The sequence below is a fragment of the Stenella coeruleoalba genome, assembly GCF_951394435.1.
Source record: "Stenella coeruleoalba genome assembly, chromosome: X".
Classification (NCBI taxonomy): domain Eukaryota; kingdom Metazoa; phylum Chordata; class Mammalia; order Artiodactyla; family Delphinidae; genus Stenella; species Stenella coeruleoalba.
In genome coordinates, this window is record NC_137152.1 from 98,650,176 (window position 1) to 98,670,737 (window position 20,562).

Below are 20,562 nucleotides of genomic sequence, written 5' to 3' on the forward strand. Positions count from 1 at the left end.
CACATATTATATGATTCCATCTGTACAAAATGACAGGAGTAGCCAAGTCCACAGAGACACAAAGTGAATTAATGGTTGTCTGGGGCTGAAGAAACGGGAGGAACAGGGAAGTGACTGTTTAAAGAGTGTGGAGTATCCTTTTGAGGTGATGAAAAATTTCTCAAATTATAAAATGGTGATGATTGTACGGCCCTGTGAGTATACTAAAAGCCACTGAATTTTGCACTTTAACATAGTAAATATTATGGTATGTAAATTATGTCTCAGTAGAAATATATTTTAAAAATACTTTCAAAAATTGGTGACTTTAGTAAAGGAGAGAGCCATGCTAATAGATGGGGAAAGAGTTCAAGACCGAAGAAATAGCCAGTTCAAAGCCCTCAAGGCCAGTTTTAGGAACAGCAAGTGTGGTTATAGTGGAGGAAGCAACAAGGACAGTAATAGCAGACGAGATGACGGAAATAACAGGAGGCCTTGTGGGAGCTTGTAAGCCGTTGTATAGACTTTGACTTATACGCTGGTGAAATGGGAAGTCATTGGAGGTTTGAGCTGAAGAGAAGCATGATCTGACTTGGGTTTTTAAAAAATTGTTCTGCCTTTTGTATGGAGAAGAGAATGTAGGAGCACAAGATGTGAAGCAGGGAGACTGGTTCGTGGGCTTTTACAGTAATCCATGCCAAAAAATGATGGTAATTTTGACTAGAGTCTTAACACTGGGGACATAAGAAACGTTTAGATTTGGTGACACGTTTTTAAGTTTGAGAAAACAGGATTCCTGATAAGCTGGATATGCTATTTTTTGGGCCCAAGCAGTAGAGTTGTATTTTATTGGTACAGGGAAGACCATGCTACTAGCAGCTTAGGGATAAAAGTTTGACACATTATACTTAAGATACCAATTAGTTATTAAGTGGTAAAATTAAGTTATTAATTTTGATTAGGCAGTTGCATATATACAGCACACCTGCATAGAACATGGGCTGGTGTCTTTTCTGATTTGTCAATACCCAGGTAATACCAATCTTTAAATATTTTAATATCTCTTCTGTATGAGTCTTGAGTTCAAGGGAAAGGCCCAGACTAGTAATATAATCTGGACATCTCATTAGCATGTATATGTTTTTTAACACCATGGGTGTGGCTTTCTCAATTCATTTTTTCTGTAATGTGAGATACATAGATTGTGAGAGAGAAAATATATTCTCTGAGGGAGGCTTGCTTATTAAGGAGGGACAAAGCCCTACCTAACTATTTGAGCTGACTGGTATAATGGTAGATTTTTTTTTTAATGGTTTTTCCCATTGCCAAGAGCAAAATTCCCTCTCCCTTTCTCAGTATATTTCTGTGAGAAACCTATTATTTGTGAATCCTTCTCTCCCTTTGATATCTCTGTAGATCTTTTCAAAGAATAGGTAAGCCTCTTGCCAGCTTTACAACCCAGGAGTGTTTTTCTTAAGCATCTGGGAAACATCTCTTTGAAATGTAAACATCAAGGAATATAGTGTCTCTATCTCCCTATCACTGTAGGAATGTCTTTCCCTGAGCTGTAACCAAATGCTCCTCCTAGTGATAGCAGTTTTGTTTTTCCTTCAGACAAAGGCAGTTAGCTAACACAAATGGCTACCTCAATGCCAGATGAATTTGGGATGAACTATGAAAGAATGCATATGCAATGGTGTTGTAATGTCCTCTTATGGGAAGACAAGTTATGGTTAATCTTGAGAACATGTATGGAATGCATTGTCGCTGCTTGGTGATACATAGGGTGGAATCTCTTTCTGCCTTTATAATCTCTTAGCAGGTTGCCTGTGACACGCATTTTAATCTGGTTTAGTGCTTGTTCAGTACTAAAATGGTTTTCTTTCTTTTCTGTAACTTGTGGAGAGGATTCTATGCCTTGACAGGATGTTTTTAATTTGCACAACACTGGTAATAAAAGGGGCAAATCCCTGTAATTTTAAAGCTCCCGTGGGTGCCTTGTACTGCTAAAGTGGAAAAAGATCCTAGAAATAGCTCTTTATATAGCATATAATTTTATTGATTGAGTTTCTGGATATGACAGATAACCCAAGTGGCAGTCCACCTCCTCCAGACTTTAATGTGCCCCCGTATTCAGATTGTCTGCTTGGCCACTGATTCTTTGAAGTAAAAAATATGTGGATATAAGATAGGAGGTCTATTAGCAACAAAAAATTATTTGGAACCATTATACTAGGGGTTGAGGATGTAATTATTAGCAAGATAAAATTGTTCTCGTGGAGTTTACAGTCTAGTGACAAAGCTAGACAAATAGGCAATTAAAATACAGTGGGATTAAGTGGTAATAAGGAATTATAAAGTATTCTGGTAAAACTAGCAGCCATACTTAGCACAGTCTTTGAGAGTCAGAGGAGGTTGCCTGGAGGAAGGCTGTCTTAGCTGAGACCTGAAGAAAGAGTAAGAGTGAGCATTAGAAAAAGCGAAGGTGAAGCGGTCAATGGTGTTCCGGGCAAAGTTACTAGCATGTGCTAAATTCTGGATAAATGAGAGGAAATAAATATGTATGGAGCTGTAAGCAGTTTAGTATAATCAGAGCATGAAGTATAACTACAGAGGCATGGGGATGGTTAGTGACAAGGGATAAGACTTGTACTCACATGCCTTGCTACAGCATTTGAATTTCACTTAGCAGGCAAAGGGAAGCCTGAAGGCAAGGTGGCAGGTGAATGATCAGATTTGTGCTTTATTTAGAAAGATTAATGATATTGCGATTTGAAAAGTAGTTTGGAATGGGGACGGATTGGGTGTAGGGGGACTTGTTAGGAGAAGGTCCAGCTAAGAGGTGAGGGTGGCTTCCCCTTAGGGAAGTGACATATGGATGGAGAGTAACGGTGTGTTCCAGTGATATTTAGGAGTTACAATTCATAAAACACTGGTGTTGATTAGATGTAGAGGATGAGGCAGAAAGAGAGGTATACTGTCCCACTGGCACATTCTTCCCCAAATCCCATAATTGAAAATCCCGCTTTAAAAAATTTGAATTCATTTTGGCATGTCCCTTGAGTTACCCATGTGTATGTGAAACAAAAATGACACCTGGAAATGGGATGGGTTCCTCATTTTTCAGACTAACATGAGGTGAGGTCTTATGTTCAAATTCTCTTTCCCCTGAGAGACCAAAAGTAAATGCATCCTACTTGGTATTACCTTGTGGAGCAGTTTATCCTTTATCAACTCAAACCCAAACTGATTTAATTGTATCATGTTTGAGAGAGATGAATTTCCTGTCACCATCACAGATGCCTAAAGACAGCCTAAAGCAGAATACATTATCAAGTAAACAATAAGAAATACAAATATTTATGCAAAGTAGCCATAGCTAACATTCTGCTGATTGTTACAAAGGTAGCCACTGAGGTGAGAGATTAGAAATTGGTAAGAATGTTAATAAAATTGTAATATAAAGGAAATCCTGGTAATTTTACATTTTTATTTAACATATTTGGCCATGTAGAGCAAATTTCATTGTATCCAGTATGGTAGGGAGATGGAGTAAAATGTGTTATGACCCTCAAAATTATTCTCAATTAACCAGAATATTTAAACACCATTATTGATCACTGTCACTTCATCCACATTTCTGAACACATCTTGCATAAAGAAGACATTCAACAGTATTTCTTAAATAAACATATATGTGCATTGGCGATTACCAAAATATGATATAAAAATAATGCAATTAAGAGTATATAAAACCGAAACTAAAAAGAGCATACCTTGATTCCTTTAATAATTCGATAGGCACTTTGGAATATTTTAGGAGTTTAGGGTCATCATAGTTAACATGGATAATTATTGACCAGTAATTTGGTTAGAAATGAAAATATATTAAATAATTCTATCCTTGGCACAGGACAGATCCTGGAGGATTACTTTTTTAGTAAACCCCTTCATCACCTTGCTTAGTTGTTATTTGTGTTTCATAGTTGTCAAGGTGCTAAAATTACATTTATTTGATTATCCTAATGGTTTGGTTTCAATAAAAGTGAACATTTCTTCATCTTTTGAGTTTCAAGGTGTACTCAATCCCAGGGCTAAAAAGTGTTTTATTAAATAGTAAGTATTTCCAACACATGGACTACTGTAATGCTTAATTACAGTATTGTAATTCAACTAATTCTAAAGTTTTATTTGAAAAATGACACTCTATCAGATGGAATAATAATTAGTATTGTTATTAGGATTAGTTTTTTCATTGAACTGTAGTTGATTTACAATATTATTAGCTTCAGGTGTATGATGGTGATTCAAAATTTTATAGCTTGTAATCCATTTAAAGTTATTATAAAATATTGGCTATATTCCCTGTGCTATATACAGAATATATCCTTGTAGCTTATTTATTTTATACATAGTAGTTTGTACCTCTTAATCCCCTTACCCCAGTCTTGCCACTGCCCCCTTTCCTCTCCCCACTGGTAACCACTGGTTTGTTCTCTGTATCTGTGAGTTTGTTTTTGTTTTGTTGTATTCATTTATTTGTTCTACTTTTTAGATTCCACATTTAAGTGATAACAGTGAGTATTTTTCTTTCTCTATCTGACTTATTTTACTAAGCATAATACCCTCTAGGTCCATCCATGTTGTTGCAAATGGCAAATTTTCATTCTTTTTTATATCTGAGTAGTATTCCATTTTGTGTGTGTGTGTGTGTGTGTGTGTACGTACACATAGATACATACATACATATACACATCTTCTTTATCCATTCATCTGTTAATGGACCCTTAGGTTGCTTCCATATCTTGGCTATTGTAAATAATGCTGCAAGGAGCATTGGGGTGCATGTATCTTTTCAAATTAGTATTTTCATTTTCTTCCAATATATACCCAGGAGTGGAATTGCTGTATCATATGGTAGTTCTATTCTTAGTTTTTTGAGGAAACCCCATACTGTTTTCCATAGTGGCTGTACCAATTTACAATCTGACCAACAGTGTACTAGGGTTCCCTTTTCTCCACATCCTCACCAACATTTGTTGTTTGTAGACTTTTTGATGATAGCCATTTTGACAGGTGTGAGGTGATATCTCTTTGTGGTTTTGATTTGCATTTCTCTGATGATTAGCAATATTAAGCATTTTTTAATGTGCCTGTTGGCCATCTGTATATCTTCTTTGGAAAACTTACTATTCTGGTCTTCTGCCTGTTTTTTTGATTGTGTGTTTATTTTTCTGATATTGAGTTTTATGAGCTGTTACATATTTTGGGTATTGACCCCTTATCAGTCATATCATTTGAAAATATTTTCTCCAATTCAGTAGGTTGTCTTTTCCTTTTGTCAACGGTTTTCTTTGCTATGCAAAAGCTTTTAACTTTAATTAGGTCTCATTTGTTTATTTTTGCTTTTGTTTCATTTGCTTTAGGGACTGATCCAAAAAAATATTGCTGTGATTTATGTCAGAGTGCTCAGCCTATGTTTTCTTCTTGGATTTTTATGATTTCTGATCTTACATTTAGGTCTTTAATCCATTCTGAGTTAACTTTTCTATATGGTGTTAGAGAATGTTCTAATTTTATTGTTTTATATATAGCTGTCTGGTTTTTCCAGCACCACTTATTTAAGAGATAGTCTTTTCTCCATTGTATATTCTTGCCTCCCTTGTTGTAGATTGATTGGTCATAACTGCATGGGTTTATTTCTGGGCTCTCTATTCTGTTCCATTGATCTATGTGTCAGTTTTTGTGCCAGGACCATAGTGTTTTGATTGCTGTGGCTTTGTAGTATAGTCTGAAGTTAGGAAGCATGAATCCTCCAGCTTTGTTGTTTTTTCTCAAGATTGCTTTGGCTGTTTGGGGTCTTTTGTGGTTCCATATAAATTTTAGGATTATTTCTGGGAAATAGGTCATTAGTATTTCGATAGGGATTGTATTAAATTTGTAGATTACCTTGTGTAGTATGGAAATGTTAACAATATTAATTCTTCCAGTCCATGAACATATGATATCTTACCATTTATTTGTATCATTTTCAATTTCCTTCATCGGTGTCTTAGAGTTTTTGGAGTATAGATCTTCCATCTCTGTCGTTAAGTTTATTCCTAGGTAATTAATTCCTTTGATGCAATTATAAATGGGGTTGTCTTCTTGAATTGTTTTCCTTTCTTTTTTTTTGTATTTTATTTTTACAAGAGATAAATAAACTGACACCAAGCATTGTAAATGTATGACCACAACAAAAGCAACAATGATTGCAATTACCAAACAGGAAACACACTCATACTATGTCATAATATTGACATTCAGTCCAGTAATCCTCCACTGTAACAGCTCCTTTACTTGGCAGTGAAAATTGATTTATATATTTTTTGCCTCTGAGTCCTTGTGGGATTTTTTTTTATTCAAACAGAAAGTCACAAAAATTATAATCATCCTCATCAGTTCACTCAGTCCCATGTAATTAACTTTTTTTCATCTTGATCTTTTCTTAGACCTTTTATTAATTCATCAGTTTTCCATTAGAGTTCTGAAAATGCTTATTCATTCAGTTCAGCAGTATAGTCAGTTACCAGAAACCTGTACTTGCCAGAGTCTTTTTCATGAATCCCTTGAAGATGAAACCCTTTTCTAGCAACATTTTTGCAAAAGCATCAGAGAACACCCAGAACTGTCTGTAAATGACAAAAGACTTAAAAATGACCACAGTTAAAGATTTGAGGAAATTCCATAATAATGCAATTGACAAGGAAATTTAGTTATTTCTGAGATATACATTTTAAAGTAATAACTAGAATTATGACTTATAACATTATATCAGAACATATAAGATTTTTAGAAATTTCATGTAATGTCTGAAACATTTATATTAACATATTTCCATACACATAACCCAAAGAAAGTTTAGTATCAGTTGTTTTTTATTGTTTCTTTGTTTTTTTATAATGCAAGTTCTTATTAGTCATCAATTTTATACACATCAGTGTATACATGTCAATCCCCATCGCGCAGTTCAGCACACCACCATCCCCAGCCCACAGCGGTTTTCCCCCTTGGTGTCCATACGTTTGTTCTCTAAATCTGTATCTCAACTTCTGCCCTGCAAACCGGTTCATCTGTACCATTTTTCTGGGTTCCACATACATGCGTTAATATACGATATTTGTTTTTCTCTTTCTGACTTACTTCACTCTGTTTCACAGTCTCTACATCCATCCACATCTCAACAAATGATTCATTTTCTTTCCTTTTTATGGCTGAGTAATATTCCATTGTATATATGTACCACATCTTCTTTATCCATTCATCTGTTGATAGGCATTTAGGTTGCTTCCATGACCTGGCTATTGTTAATAGTACTGCAATGAACATTGGGGTACATGGGTCTTTTTGAATTATGGTTTTCTCTGGGTATAGGCCCAGTAGTGAGATTGCAGGATCATATGGTAATTCTATTTTTAGTTTTTTAAGGAACCTCCATACTGTTCTCCATAGTGGCCATATCCATTTACATTCCCACCAACAGTGCAATAGGGTTCCCTTTTCTCCACACCCTCTTCAGCATTTGTTTTTCACAGATTTTCTGGTGATGCCCATTCTAACTGGTGTGAGGTGATACCTCATTGTAGTTTTGATTTGCATTTCTCTAATAGTTAGTGATGTTGAGCAGCTTTGCATGTGCTTCTTGGCCATGTGTATGTCTTCTTTGGAGAAATGTCTATTTAGGTCTTCTGCGCATGTTTGGATTGGGCTGTTTGTTTCTTTAATATTGAGCTGCATGAGCTGTTTATATATTTTGGAGATTAATCCTTTGTTGATTCATTTGAGGATATTTTCTCCCATTCTGAGGGTTGTTTTTTCTTCTTTATGGTTTCCTTTGCTTTGCAAAAGCTTTGAAGTTTCATTAGGTCCCATTTGTTTATTTTTGTTTTTATTTCCATTACTCTAGGGGGTGGATCAAAAAAGATCTTGCTGTGATTTATGTCAAAGAGTGTTCTTCCTATGTTTTCCTCTAAGAGTTTTATAGTGTCCGGTCTTACATTTAGGTCTCGAATCCATTTTGAGTTTATTTTTGTATATGGTGTTAGGGAGTGTTCTAATTTCATTCTTTTAGATGTACCTGTCCAGTTTTCCCAGCACCACTTATTGAAGAGACTGTCTTTTCTCCATTGTATATCTTTGCCTCCTTTGTCATAGATTAGTTGACCATAGGTGCATGGGTTTGTTTCTGGGCTTTCTATCTTGTTCCATTGATCTATGTTTCTGTTTTTGTGCCAGTACCATATTGTCTTAATTACTGTGGTTTTGTAGTATAGTCTGAAGACAGGGAGTCTGATTCCTCCAGCTCCGTTTTTTCCCCTCAAGACTGCTTTGGCTATTCGGGGTCTGTTGTGTCTCCATACAAATTTTGAGATGATTTGTTCTAGTTCTGTAAAAAATGCCATTGGCAATTTGATAGGGATTGCGTTGAATCTGTAGATTGCTTTGGGTAGTAGAGTCATTTTCACAATATTGATTCTTCCAATCCAAGAACATGGTATATCTCTCCATCTGTTGGTACCATCTTTAATTTCTTTGATCAGTGTCTTATAGTTTTCTGCATACAGGTCTTTTGTCTCCCTAGGTAGGTTTATTCCCAGGTATTTTTTTCTTTTTGTTGCAATGGTAAATGAGAGTGTTTCCATAATTTCTCTTTCAGATTTTTCATCATTAGTGTGTAGGAATGTCAGAGATTTCTGTGAATTAATTTTGTATCCTGCAACTTTACCAAATTCATTGATTAGCTCTAGTAGTTTTCTGGTAGCATCTTTAGGGTTCTCTATATATAGTATCATGTCATCTATAAACAGTGACAGTTTTACTTCTTCTTTTCCAATTTGTATTCCTTTTATTTCTTTTTCTTCTCTGATTGCCATGGCTAGGGCTTCCAAAACTATGTTGAATAATAGTCGTGAGAGTGGACATCCTTGTCTCGTTTCTGATCTTAGAAGAGATGCTTTCAGTTTTTCACCATTGAGAATGATGTTTGCTGTGGGTTTGTCCTATATGGTCTTTATTATGTTGAGGTAGGTTCCCTCTATGCCCACTTTCTGGAGAGTTATTTTTATCATAAATGGGTGTTGAATATTGTCAAAAGCTTTTTCTGCATCTATTGAGATGATCATATGGTTTTTCTTATTCAATTTGTTAATATGGTGTATCACTTTGATTGATTTGTGTATATTGAAGAATCCTGCATCCCTGGGATAAATCCCACTTGATCATGGTGTATGATCCTTTTAATGTGTTGTTTGATTCAGTTTGCTAGTATTTTTTTAGGATTTTTGCATCTATATTCGTCAGTGATATTGGTCTATAATTTTCTTTTATTGTAGTATCTTTGTCTGGTTTTGGTATCAGGGTGATGGTGGACTCATAGAATGAGTTTGTGTGTGTTTCCTCCTCTGCAACTTCTTGGAAGAGTTCGAGAAGGATAGGTGTTAGCTCTTCTCTAAATGTTTGATAGAATTCACCTGTGAAGCCATCTGGACCTGGACTTTTGTTTGTTGGAAGATTTTTTTTTTTTTTTTTTGCGGTACATGGGCCCCTCACTGTTGTGGCCTCTCCCATTGTGGAGCACAGGCTCTACACGGGCAGGCTCAGCGGCAATGGCTCACGGGCCGAGCCGCTCTGCGGCATGTGGGATCATCCCGGACCGGGGCACGAACCCGTGTCCCCTGCATCGGCAGGCGGACTCTCAACCACTGCACCACCAGGGAAGCCCTGTTGGAAGATTTTTAATCACAGTTTCAATTTCATTACTTGTGATTGGTCTGTTCTTATTTTCTGTTTCTTCCCGATTCTGTCTTGGAAGGTTATACCTTTCTAAGAAATTGTCCATTTCTTCCAGGTTGTCCATTTTATTGGTATAGAGTTGCTTGTAGTAGTCTCTTAGGTTGCTTTGTGTTTCTGTGGTGTCTGTTGTAACTTCTCCTTTTTCATTTCTAATTTTATTGATTTGAGTAATCTCCCTCTGTTTCTTGATGAGTCTGGCTAATGGTTTATCAATTTTGTTTATCTTCTCAAAGAACCAGCTTTTAGTTTTATTGATCTTTGCTCTTGTTTTTTTTCTTTCTATTTCATTTATTGGTGCTCTGATCTTTATAATTTCTTTCCTTTTGCTAACTTTGGGTTTTGTTTGTTCTTCTTTCTCTAGTTCCTTTAGGTGTAAGATTAGATTGTTTACTTGAGATTTTACTTGTTTCTTGAGGTAGGCTTGTATAGCTATAAACTTCCCTTTTAGAACTGCTTTTGCTGCATCCCATAGGTTTTGGATCATCGTGTTTTTTTGTCATTTGTGTCTAGGTATTTTTTGATTTCTTCTTTGATTTCTTCAGTGACCTCTTGGTTGTTTAGTAACGTATTGCTTTGCCTCCATTTGTTTGCATTTTTTATGTTTTTTTCCCTGTAATTCATTTCTAATCTCAGAGAGTTGTGGTCAGATAAGGTGCTTGATATGATTTCAATTTTCTTAAATTTACTGAGGCTTGATTTGTGACCCAAGATGTGGTCTATCCTGGAAAATGTTCCATGTGCACTTTAGAAGAAAGTGTAATCTGCTGTTTTTGGATGGAATATCATAAAAATATCAGTTAAATCTCTCTGGTCTATTGTGTCATTTAAAGCTTCTGGTTCCTTATTTATTTTCATTTTGGATGATCTGTCTATTGGTGTAAATGCGGTGTTAAAGTCCCCCACTATTATTGTGTTACTGTCAGTTTCCTCTTTTATAGCTGTTAGCAGTTGCCTTATGTATTGAGGTGCTCCTATGTTCGGTACATATATATTTATAATTGTTTTATTTCTTCTTGGATTGATCGCTTGATCATTATGTAGTGTCCCTCCTTGTCTCTTGTATTATTCTTTATTTTAAAGTCTATTTTATCTGATATGATTATTGCTACTCCAGCTTTCTTTTGATTTCCATTTGCATGGAATATCTTTTTCCATCCCCTCACTTTCAATCTGTATGTGTCCCTAGGTCTGAAGTGGGTCTTTTGTAGACAGCATATATATGGATCTTGTTTTTGTATCCATTCAGCAAGCCTCTGTCTTTTGGTTGGAGCATTTAATCCATTCATGTTTAAGGTAATTATCGATATGTATGTTCCTATAACCATTTTCTTAATTGTTTTGGGTTTGTTTTTGTAGATCCTTTTCTTCTCTTGTGTTTCCCACTTAGCGAAGTTCCTTTAGCATTTGTTGTAGAGCTAGTTGGTGGTGCTGAATTCTTTTAGCTTTTGCTTGTCTGTCAAGCTTTTGATTTCTCCATCGAATCTGAATGATATCCTTGCCAGGTAGAGTAATCTTGGTTGTAGGTTCTTCCCTTTCATCACTTTAAGTATATCATGCCACTCCCTTCTGGCTTGTAGATTTTCTGCTGAGAAATCAGCTGTTAATCTATGGGAGTTCCATTGTGTGTTATTTTTCGTTTTTCCCTTGCTGCTTTCAGTAATTTTTCTTTGTCTTTAATTTTTGTCATTTTGATTACTATGTGTCTCGGCATGTTTCTTCTTGGGTTTATCCTGTATGGAACTCGCTGCGCTTCCTGGACTTGGGTGGCTATTTCCTTTCCCATGTTAGGGAAGTTTTCAACTATAATCTCTTCAAATATTTTCTCTGGTCCTTCCTCTCCCTCTTCTCCTCTGGGACCCGTATAATGCGAATGTTGTTGCGTTTCATGTTGTCCCAGAGGTCTCTTAGGCTGTCTTCATTTCTTTTCATTCTTTTTTCTTTAGTCTGTTCCGCAGCAGTGAATTCCACCATTCTGTCTTCCAGGTCACTTATCCATTCTTCTGCCTCAGTTATTCTGCTATTGATTCCTTCTAGTGTAGTTTTCATTTCAGTTATTGTTTTGTTCATCTCTGTTTGTTTGTTCTTTAATTCTTCTAGGTCTTCGTTAAACATTTCTTGCCTCTTCTCGATCTTTGCCTCCATTCTTTTTCCAAGGTCCTGGATCATCTTCACTATCATTATTCTGAATTCTTTTTCTGGTAGGTTGCCTATCTCCACTTCATTTAGTTGTTTTTCTTGGGTTTTATCTTGTTCATTCATCTGGTACCTAGCCCCCTGCCTTTTCATCTTGTCTGTCTTTCTGTGAATGTGTTTTTTGTTCCACAGGCTGCAGGATTGTGGTTCTTCTTGCTTCTGCTCTCTGTCCTCTGGTGGATGAGGCTATCTAAGAGGCTTGATGGGAGGGACTGGTGGTGGGTAGTGCTGACTCTTGCTCTGGTGGGCAGAGCTCAGTAAAACTTTACTCCAGTTGACTGTTGATGAGTGGGGCTGGGTTCCCTCCCTGATGGTTGTTTGGCCTGAGGCAACCCAACCCTGGAGCCTACCTGGGCTCTTTGATGGGGCTAATGACAGACTCTGGGAGTGCTTACTCCAAGGAGTACTTTCCAGAACTTCTGCTGCCAGTGTCCTTGTCCCCAGGGTGAGCTACAGCCCTCCCCCCGCTTCTGCAGGGGACCCTCCTACACTAGCAGGTAGGTCTGGTTCAGTCTCCCCTGGGGTCACTGCTCCTTCTCCTGTGTCCCAATGCTCACACTACTTTGTGTGTGCCCTCCACGAGTGGAGTCTCTGTTTTCCCCAGTCCTGTCAAAGTCCTGCAATCAATTCCCTCTAGGCTTCAAAGTCTGATTCTCTAGGAATTCCTCCTCCCATTGCCGGACCCCCAGGTTGGGAAGCCTGACGTGGGGTTCAGAACCTTCACTCCAGTGCGTGGACTTCTGTGGTATAAGTTTTCTCCAGTCTGTGAGTCACCCACTCACTCAGCAGTTATGGGATTTGATTTTACTGTGATTGCGCCCCTCCTACCATCTCATTGTGGCTTCTCCTTTGTCTTTGGATGTGGAGTGTCTTTTTTGGTGAATTCCAGTGTCTTCCTGTCGATGATTGTCCAGCAGCTAGTTGTGATTCTTGTGTTCTCACAAGAGCGAGTGAGAGCATGTCCTTCTACTCTGCCATCTTGGTTCCTCTTCCTCTTGAATTCTTTTTCTGATAGTTCATTATTAGCATATAGAAAAGCAACAGATTTTTTCATATTAATCTTGTATCCTGTAGCTTTACTGAATTCATTTTTTTCTTATTTGGTTTTTTGGCAGAGACTCTAGGATGTTCTGTATATAGTATCATGTCATCTGCAAACAGTGACAGTTTTACTTCTTCCCTTCCAATTTGGATGCCTTTTATTTCTTTCCATGTCTGATTGCAGTGGCCAGGACTTCCAATACTATTGTAAATTGAAATGGTGAGAGTGGGCATCCTTGCCTTGTTCCTGAATTTAGAGGAAAGGCTTTAATCTTTCCAACATTGAGTATGATGGTAGATGTGGGTTTGTTATATATGGCCTTTATTATGTTGAGATAGCTGTACACATTTGCTGAGAGTTTTTATGATAAATGGATATTGAATTTTGTCAGATTCTGTTTCTGTGTCTATTTAGATGATCATATGCTTTTTATCCTTTATTTTTACTTTATCAGTGTTTTCTCCCATGCCAAAATAAATGATAGTAAAATGGTACACATTTATGTAAACTTTGGAGGAATAAAGACCTAAATAGTTATATATCTATTCAATTATAAAGATTATATAATTCATAGAATCAGCATTGTATAATATTCACAGGTTTTCTTTTTATTTCTTTAACAAGTATAGTTCAAAAAATTAAGGCTATATAAAATCTTTTAAACAAAATAGCAAATTTGGTAATGGCTTCTGTAGCAGTCAGAGTCCTTCAGGAGACAGAATCTAATTCAATATTTCAAGAGACTACTTAGAGAAGATTAGTTAGGGTTAAGGGGACTAATGAGACATGTGGAGGTTCCCAGGAACTAACTACAATAGGAAGCCACTACCATCCTTAGTCCTGAAGGGGTAGGGGGAGAGAATGATGTTATTGTAGTTTACAGAGAGTATAGAGCCATGGAAGATGGGCCATAGTACAAGAACTTTGACCAAAGAGGAACCACAATGAGGTAGATCGGGGAGGGTGGGGAAGGGGGGATAAACATAGGGACTCTCTTTTCTGGCCTCTCTTCTATCCTTCCCTGTCTTTCACCCCTCTAGTCTCCTCCTGATGTTACTACTAACTAGAGGTAAGAAATAGAAGCCAGCCAACAAGAGCGCTCCAGTAATGCTGTTGGTAGGTATTAGTTTTTCAAGAGCACAGAGCGAGTCAGAAAAGGGTACAGAATGGATCAGTGGAGGAATGGGTAGGGGCAAACAGAGAATAAGTATCACAGCTTCAGAAGATGAAGCGTCTTTTTTTCTTGAACACATCTTGACTTCAAACAGATATTTAAAGGCAAAGCATGCCAACTTTGTTTTTAATGCACTACTCAGATATCTTGGGATCTTTTTGAAATCTTGAAACTAAGAATGACCAGTTTGAAATACACAATGTGGAAACAACAACAATACTTCCAAATGGGGGAAACTTTAAAGTAGCACTTTGCATGGTAGACAAATCTACCTTGCTTAGAAATCAGGCCATCTTTAAAGCATCTGGAGAAAATTTGGTGTTTTAGTATTCTTTCCTGTTTTTCTGAAATACAAAAGTCCTCTCAGTTTATCATTCATTTTGAAAATAGAATGTTAAAAAAAAAAAGAAGTATTCTTATTATAAGGAAAATAGCAGTGCAAGTGTACTGGTAGAATGGCAACCTATGTTCAACATCTGTATTAGGAGAAAAATCTGGTATAGAAGGGTTGGTGCCAAATTTGCAGGATACATGCCCCTGGAGATAAGGCATGTACCCTAATCACTAATACTAATAATTATCATTTATCAAGTGCTTAATGTGCCCTGAGCTCTCTCTATTTATTATCTCATTTAATTCTACTAACAATTTTGTGACCCTAGATATCATTATCTTCATCTTGCAGATGAGGAAACTAAGACTCAGAGATGGAATGACTTGCCCAAAGTCAATAGTCTCTGTGAAGGAATGTGAGTCTAGTTTTGCCAGATTTCATCAGTTTTCAAAAGAAGTGTGGAATCTAGATATTTATGTGAAAGTTCTCCATGTTTAAATGTATATTAAATTTGTACTGCTTTCTGGTAAAAAATTTAAAAAACACATCTGTAAGTCTGATATAGTTCATAGGCCATTATATCTAAGTTGTTTTCCATTCAGATGATAAAATTATATGGTCACCAGAGTCTTTATAAATTCTCTCCAAAGATATGAGTAATGTGAAGATTTCTGTCTCTTTGGAAGGGAAATATTTGGGGCAGGGGAGCCTTTTGGTACCCATCAAATCATAGGGAGGCAACATATTATTTGTAGTTTCTGCACACTTAGGGGAGAGGGAGTTCTTTCAAGGGAGAAATCCCTGGAAATATCTTTGTGTTTCATATAACTATGCTCTCCCAGTACCCTAGAGTGGTAAAACTCTCTACTCTGTTCTATTCAGGACAATGTAACAATACATAACCCTGTGTTTCATTACAGCCTAACGTTTTACCTAGTTCACTTAATTCATTACATAACCACATTATTATATGAACAAAAGCAAAAAGGAGGTTCTTTTCAATTCATGTTAATTTCTTTTTTCCATTTTCTCCACTGATGCTGTAATCACTGGAAGTAGTTTTGATACACGTTAAAGAAGTTCAGGGCCCTTGGTATTGGGAATCATATTAGTAGCTGGTAATTTCTTCCTCTCTAATTTATTCTTTTCATTAGGTTTTCTGTAAGTGCATAGCATAGAGACATAATCTATAGCACTGGTGGGGAATTTACATTGAGAATAATAAGTGTATATGAGAGGAGAGGGCACACATGTAATTGTGAGCACAGAACCATTACAATCCATTGCAATGGGTGTGAGACATAAAAACCAGAAGGCTTGGTTTGGATAGCTGGGTACAGTGAGTCTGGAATTGTAACAATGCCTGAGTCGTTTTAGAAGAAAGGTAGCTATATATTCTTTGGTTGTTCATACAGGTCATTTTTTTCTACCCTCTCTGCTATAACTAAGAGAACAGTAAACATAAAAAGAAAAATATAGATCAAATTTTAACTCCAACTCCAATGTATAATTCTACATACTATTGTTTTAAATGAGGAAATGCTTCTATTTCACCTGTGAAAAGTGCTACTGTGTTTGGTGAAAGTTTCATTTTATAGTATTGTGAAGATTTCACATTTATTCATGAAATGACTTAATTCTGGAGAAATTTGGAGACCAATAAAAGCACAATTAACTGAAAATAATATGGAAAAATTATGGAAGAACCAAAGATAAAGATAATTGGAGTCCATATACAATGCTTTTCATTTAAATCCTTTGTTTTAATTTGTTCTCCTTTCAAATCATTTACCAAAACAGCTCACACACAAGACAACTGGTTTGAATTTAAACCCTTCACCATCTAACTTACATGTGAATATACCAGTAATGATCATTTTTATAATTTAATGAATGCTTAGTATATACGAGGCTATATATACTTATTATCTTAATTTTCACAACAATCTGCAAACTAGATATTACCACCAGAAAACTGAGGTGCAGTGAGGTAAAGTGGCTGAAGCAAAGTCATAGTTGAATTCAAACCATGTTTTCTGTCTCCAAAGCCAATGCTATCTTGTCCCATTGGGTAACAGGAAAATATACAAGGAGTCCTGATAATTTAGAAACTGGATACAGAACCCTAGAAATGGATAGTTATCTTTGATGTTATGTTTTCCCATATATATTTTTTCCTTTATTCTTTAATTAATTTTTATTAGAGTACATTTGATTTACAATGTTGTGTTAGTTTCTGCTGTACAGCAAAGTGAATCAGTTATACATATGTACGTATCTGCACTCGTTTTTAGATTCTTTTCCCATCTAGGCCATTAAACAGTATTGAGTAGAGTTCCCTGTGCTATACAGCAGATTCTTATTAGTTATCTATTTTATATATAGTAGTGTGTATATGTCAATCTCAATCTCCCAGTTTATCCCCCCCCCACACGTTTCCCCTTTGGTAACCATAAGTTTGTTTTCTACATGTGTGACTCTATTTCTGGTTTATAAATAGGTTCATTTGTACCATTTTTTTTTTAAGATTTCACATATTAGCGATATCATGTGATATTTATCTTTCTCTGTCTGACTTACTTCACTCAGTATGACAATCTCTAGGTTCATCCAAGTTGCTGTAAATGGCATTATTTCGTTCTTTTTTATGGCTGAGTAAAATTCCATTGTATATATGTACCGCATCTTCTTTATCCATTCCTCTGTCAATGGAGATTTAGGTTGCTTCCACGTCCTGGCTATTGTAAATAGAGCTGCAGTGAACATTGGGGTACATGTATCTTTTTGAATTATGGTGTCCTCGGGATATATGCCCAGGAGTGGGATTGCTGGATCATATGGTAGCTCTATTTTTAGATTTTTTAAGGAGCCTCCACACTGTTCTTCATAGTGGCTGTACCAATTTACATTCCCACCAACAGTGTAGGAGGGTTCCCTTTTGTCCACACCCTCTTCAGCATTTATTGTTTGTAGATTTTTTGATGATGGCCATTCTGACTCGTGTGAGGTGATACATCATTGTAGCTTTGATTTGCATTTCTCCAATAATTAGTGATGTTGAGCATCTTTTCATATGCCTCTTGGCCATCTGTATGTCTTCTCTGGAGAAATGTTTGTTTAGATTTTCTGCCCTTTTTTGCGGTACGTGGGCCTCTCACTGTTGTGGCCTCTCCCGTTGTGGAGCACAGGCTCCGGAAGCGCAGGCTCAGCGGCCATGGCTCACGGGCCCAGCTGCTCCGCGGCATGTGGGATCTTCCCGGACCGGGGCACGAACCCGTGTCCCCTGCATCGGCAGGCGGACTCTCAACCACTGCGCCACCAGGGAAGCCCACATTTTTTAAATTATTATTATTTATTTTATTTTATTTATTTTTGGGAGCGTTGGGTCTTCATTGCTGAATGCAGGCTTTCTTCTAGTTGTGGCAAGTGGGGGCTGCTCTTTGTTGTGGTGCGTGGGCTTCTCATTGTGGTGGCTTCTCTCTTTGTGGAACACAGGCTCTAGGTGTGTGGGCTTCAGTAGTTGTAGCTTGCGAGATCTAGAGCGTAGGCTCAATAGTTGTGGCGCATGGGCTTAGTTGCTCCACGGCATGTGGGATCTTTCTGGACCAGGGCTTGAACGCATGTCCCCTGCATTGGCAGCGGATTCTTAACCACTGTGCCACCAGGGAAGCCCTCCACCCATTGTTTGATTGGATTGTTTTTCTTTTTGATATGGAGCTTCATGAGCTGTTTGTATATTTTGGAGATTAATCCCTTGGTTGCTTCACTTGCAAATATTTTCGCCCATTCTGTGGGTTGTCTTTTCGTTTTGTTTCTGTTTTTTTTTTTTCTTTATTACCCACTTTGGAAGAATCTTTCACGGTGGTGTACTAGTTTATTCCATAGGATTTAAGGCTGTATACACCACTAAAGGAATGATGTCATTTGCATAAATAAGCTATAAATGACTTTATGCCAATCAGTTAAATTATATATTGCAATATGTTTTAAGCAATGCTTTAAAGAAAATGGACTTAAGTATCCTGTCAAATAATAAAATTCATCCAAAGCACACTTGAAGTCACCCAGATTTCTATTCCATTAATTAATTTATTTAGTGTATATTTAAGGTATATCTGTGATATACTAGACACCCTGTTAGGAACATTGGGACTAAAAAGATGAGTCCTGATCTCAAGAAGCTTATAGGAGAAATGAAACAAGTACAGGTAACTACAATAGAAGGTACTTCAGTATGTGATAAGTGCCTATTCTACGTGTGATATAGACATTGAATATGTGGAGTGGAAAGGTGATTATTATTTACTTGAGTAAACAGGTGATCTTTTAGAAGTAGAAAATTCCACTGTGGTTCCATTAAGGCTGAGGAAGGGAAATAAACTATACAGTAATGTCCAAAGGAGAAAAGTGACCAGCAATCCAATTAAATGAATAGAGTAAGAGATTATACTACTACTTCTCTTTTGATTCAAAGGGGGAGATAAAAATTACAGCTTAATAATATAAAGCCTTTAAAATAATGCCTATGTTTCAGGCACTGAACTAGGCACTTTATATCGATTAGTTACCTCACTTAATTCACACTGTATCTCTGGGAAGTAGGTACTATTGTTATCTCCCTTCTGATGTTGGAATTGAAACCTAAAGTCAAGTCTGATTTAACTCAAAAGGCTGATAATACCACCATCAGTAACTTCCTTGTGTAAGTGGAAATAACAGCATGATGAGAGAGGCTGTGTGTTGTACTGCAAAGAACATGGAATCAGCCCAACTGAGTTCCACACCCTGGCTTAGCCAGATATAATCTAGTGTGTCACTCTAAGAAAGTTACTTGATCTGTCCAAGCCTCCATATCTATCTCTGTCTAAGCCTCATATTTTTAATGGGAATAATGTGTTCATTTCACAGCATAATGATTTAGTTTAAATACAAAGCATAGTGACATATAGTAGTTTTTTTTACACGTGTAGAGAATTTGTAATATAGTACCTAACAAAATGAATTGACTCTCATTTATTTCTGCTTGTCTCCAAAAGGAGGTGATGACGATAGAATGTCCCACGAACCCCCTATCATAAGGAAATTGATAGCAAGGGCTTTATATAGAGAGAACTATAGAGATGATTGCAAGTGTTTGCAGATGAACATGGAGAGAGGAGCAAAATTCTGAAAATATCTATGTGTAATCACGTCAATCTACATATTATGATACCTTCATGTACAAAATAGTCAATATGTGAGGGGGAACAATGAAGGAGAGGTAAAATGTGAAATCAGCATATAGGAAGCACAGAAGAGATGCAAAATCACCTTTAAGAGAAAAATGGCTTTCACAGCAGCAGGACTTTATGTATAATCCAAGCAAAAGTATTACTGTAAGTTAAAAGAAGGTCTGCATCAATCAAAAGGAGCAATTGGTCAGGCATAGAAGCATGGGCAATAGAGAGTCATGGAGACATAGAATGACATTACTTACCCAAGCACTGTGGCAGGCTGATCAAAACATCCAGTCTCCAAGGCATGGTCGTCCATACTACAGAAATGACTACATAATGGCTCTTAAGTAAATTTTTCCTACTGATGGACACTTAGGCTTTTTCCAGTATTTTGCTATTACAAGCAGTACTGTAGTAGTGAACATCCTGTTACATGCCTCTTTTTGCGCACATGTAAGCATATAATCCAGGCTTAATAGAATATTTATGAGAATTAAATGAGCATTAGGTCCTTTCCATATGTTTAGTACTATGCTATATAAGAGAAGGTCTGTGCTGTCAAAGAATTTCTAATATGGTTGGAGAGTTAAATCTAACATATAGTACCAATATACATCAGCATACAAAGAAGTGCCAAATTGTCAGATTGTTAGGGCTCTAGAGATTCAGAGGTCCCTTGGGAGTGAGGAAAGCTTTGTAGAAGCTCCCTTAAACTAAAACTAAGGTAGCCTTTGCCTAGATATTGGAAGCTCCCAACACTGTAAATTTCCTGTTAATCTCATAATGAAATTCT

The 20,562-nt window shown here is 36.8% G+C and overlaps 1 protein-coding gene across 8 annotated transcripts in view; it reads left to right on the forward strand.

Moving 5' to 3' along the window:
• Positions 1–20,562, forward strand: part of LOC307180253 (uncharacterized protein) — a 1,346,125-nt gene that overhangs the window by 786,909 nt on the left and 538,654 nt on the right. The gene's annotated exons all lie outside the window — the stretch shown is intronic.